Source organism: Saccopteryx bilineata, chromosome 5, assembly GCF_036850765.1.
Source record: "Saccopteryx bilineata isolate mSacBil1 chromosome 5, mSacBil1_pri_phased_curated, whole genome shotgun sequence".
Taxonomy (NCBI): Eukaryota; Metazoa; Chordata; class Mammalia; order Chiroptera; family Emballonuridae; genus Saccopteryx; species Saccopteryx bilineata.
Genome location: NC_089494.1, coordinates 185,327,577 through 185,331,006, shown reverse-complemented (window position 1 = coordinate 185,331,006; position 3,430 = coordinate 185,327,577). Strand labels below are relative to the sequence as shown.

General features: G+C 39.2%; 1 non-coding gene across 1 annotated transcript; it reads left to right on the top strand.

The window, feature by feature from the left end:
- The first annotated feature begins 2,190 nt into the window (after window positions 1-2,190).
- On the top strand, window positions 2,191-2,320 carry LOC136307270 (small nucleolar RNA SNORA33). Its single transcript, XR_010725927.1, has one exon. It is a non-coding gene; the product is annotated as a small nucleolar RNA SNORA33 (small nucleolar RNA).
- The last annotated feature ends 1,110 nt before the right edge of the window (window positions 2,321-3,430 follow it).

Here is a 3,430-nt window from a genome sequence, read left to right as displayed (position 1 = left end):
GAAGCTGAAGGTTTGCTTTTATAGCTGGAGTGAGCTGGGCAGGAGAGCAGAGCCACAGGATGAACCCTCATGGACATTCAAAATTGTTTCTTTGTTTAGTCTACTGAATGCTGGTCCTGCCACATCCAAGAAACAGAAAACCTTTAAGCCAGATCTTTGAGTAGCAGCTGCAAAACTGGGGCATTAGTTGTGTTCTCCAGACTCTTTACTCAGCAGGGAGAACCTGGGAATTAAGGGTTTCCCTACTGAGTGTATGGCACTGTTCCGGGGATGAGGTTCACAGCAAGAATGAGTCTCAGTTTTTCCTACTAGTCAATTGGGTGGTTTTTCATTTGCTGGGTTTGCAGAAGTGTCTCAACCAGTTTTTGGATTTCTCACAAGGGCCTTGATACTGGTGTAGTTGGTCTGTGTGGAAGAGTGTAGAGCCTTTTATTCTGCCATCTTGCTGACACCCACACTTTGATTAATTTTAAGAAAAACAACTAAATTTGTTTGATTTTTAAACTAAGTAGCTGAAGTTCCTGGACGGTCAGTTTGTACAGCTGTTAGAAGAGAAGTGCCAAAGGTTACCCGTGTCAGAGAGTAAGTTGCTATTTTAGTGATCTTTCTAAAGGACATTATTGGATTACTGGTGCCCAAGGGAAGTCTATTTTAATCTTTCAAAATTTACTAAAAATTTATGTTGGTTTTGTAACCTCAGATATCATAAGACATCAACATTACTCCTTGAAGAGAGATAGTGCTTTCTTTCAACCTCCATGATACAAAATGCAACACCAGGATCTGTGTTTATGTGTACACATTAAGATAGTTCTATAGCAACCGATACAGAAAGCAGAGCCTGCTTGCATAATTAGTGAATTTCTAGTATAATCTCTAGCAGTGTCCTTTAGTCAGTATTAGGGGTTTTGAAAGCCACATTCCTATAGATAAGGCAGTGTTGCATACTGGGGAGAACACAAAATTGGTAGTCAGGTATTTCTAGATTCTAATTGTGATTTGACATTTGATGGCTATGTGCAATGAAGAGATGTTGTTTTGCATCTCAAATATTAGTTTCATCATATATAAGAAAATTTCTACCTAGTAGAGATAGTATAGATAATTGAATGAAAAAAAACCTTCTATTTATAATGGCACAAATAACTTATACCCACTATTATTAAAAAGACCATGTGAGGCCTGACCTGTGGTGGCGCAGTGGATAAAGCATCGACCTGGAATGCTGAGGTCCCCGGTTCAAAACCCTGGGCTTGCCCGGTCAAGGCACATATGGGAGTTGAAGCTTCCTGCTCCTCCCTTCTCTCTCTCTCTCTCTGTCTCTGTCTCTGTCTCTCTCTCTCTCCCTCTTTCCTCTCTAAAATGAATAAATAAAAAAAAATCTTTAAAAAAACCCATATGACTTCACTCATATTTCGGATATGAAATGAAAGCAATAAGTTAACAAACAAGAAAAACAAAATCTCATAGAAACATACAACAGTATGGTGCTTACCAGAGTGAAGAGGCCTGGGGGTGAAGAGTAAAGAGTAAGGGGGGTCAAGTATATGGTAACAGAAGATTTGACTTTGGATGGTGAACGCACAATGCAATATGCAGATGATGTATCATAAAATTTTACACTTGAAACCTATAAATTTTATTAATCAATATCACCACAATAAATTTTATTTAAAAAATAAAATAGGCCCTGGCCAGTTGGCTCAGTGGTGGAGCGTCGGCCTGGCGTGCGGGAGTCCCAGGTTCAATTCCCAGCCAGGGCACACAGGAGAAGCACCCATCTGCTTCTCCACCTCTCCTTTCTCTCTGTCTCTCTCTTCCCCTCCTGCAGCAAGGCTCCATTGGAGCAAGGATGGCCCGGGCACTGGGGATGGCTCCTTGGCCTCTGCCCCAGGCGCTGGAGTGGCTCTGGTCACAACAGAGCGACGCCTGGAGGGGCAGAGCATCGCCCCCTGGTGGGCAGAGCGTCGCCCCCTGGTGGGGCATGCAGGGTGGATCCTGGTCGGGTGCATGCGGGAGTCTGTCTGACTGTCTCTCCCCGTTTCCAGCTTCAGATAAATACAAAAAATAATAATAATAAAATAAAATAAAATAAAATAAAATAAATAAAAGGCAAAAAATATATAAAATATATTCTCAAAATGAGAATAAAACTATTTCTTATTTTTTAAAACAAATAATTATGAAACTAAGCCAGCCAATGAATCTGCTTACTTGAATGTGTTTCTGCAGAAATTTGGAGAAAGCTGGCAATAGTAAAGCCATGTTATGAGCCTTAAAGACATTTAAAGTCATTAAGGCCCCTAAAATGTCTATAAGAAAAAAATTAAAATTAAAAAAATTAATTATGAAACTGAACAGTAATATAGAAGAGTATCTTTTCTCTCTTTGTGTATTAAATATATTTTGCTATGTGATATTAGAAAATGACATACATTTATGTCAAAAATTTTAAAACTAACGCAAGTTCAGGTCACATTAATATATAAAAAATTAATTTATGAAAATAGTTATTTTACGCAAATACTCAGCCATCATGTTGCCACAGTGTGGCTCTTAGAAAAAAAAAGCTCTATTAATCTTTTTTTTAATTAGTTATTGATTTTTTAGAGAGAGTGAGGAAGGGAAACAGAGAGATAGAAACATCGATTTTGTTGTCCCACCTATCCATGCAGTCATTGGTTGATTCTTGTGTGTGTCCTGACCAGGGAACAAACCTGCAACCTTGGGGTATCAGGATGATGTTCTAACTAGCTACCCAGCCAAGCCCTATTAATCCTGATTGTATCACTTCTGAGATGTTACTTCGGAGTTTTTTTCTCCTGTATAGTAAATCATTAATCTCTTAGGTGAAACTGGGACTCTTTATGTGTGCTTTTTTTTATTTTTTATTAATACTCTCACTTTGCTGTCACACATAATAAACAGTAAAACATAGATAATATCTGAACAAAATAAAAAGACTTGAGAGAAAGTTTAGTTAGCTTGCAAAATATCATTCATCAGATATCTATACTGTTAGAAGCTCAGGTTTTCCTTGCTTTTGATAGACTTAATTAATTTTGAGTAAAAGATCATGATAATAAGAACTTTTTTTTTATAGAGATAGAGAGGGAGAGTCAGAGAGAGGGATAGATAGGGACAGACAGACAGGAACAGAGAGAGAGGAGAAGCATCAATCATTAGTTTTTCATTGGTACACCTCAGTTGTTCATTGATTGCTTTCTCATATGTGCCTTGACTGAGGGCCTTCAGCAGACCGAGTTACCCCTTGCTCAAGTCAGCAACCTTGGGTCCAAGCTGGTGAGCTTTGCTCAAACCAGATGAACCCGTACTCAAGCTGGCAACCTCAGGGTCTCAAACCTGGGTCCTCCTCATCCCAGTCCGACGCTCTATCCACTGCGCCACTGCCTGGTTAGGCAAGAACTTC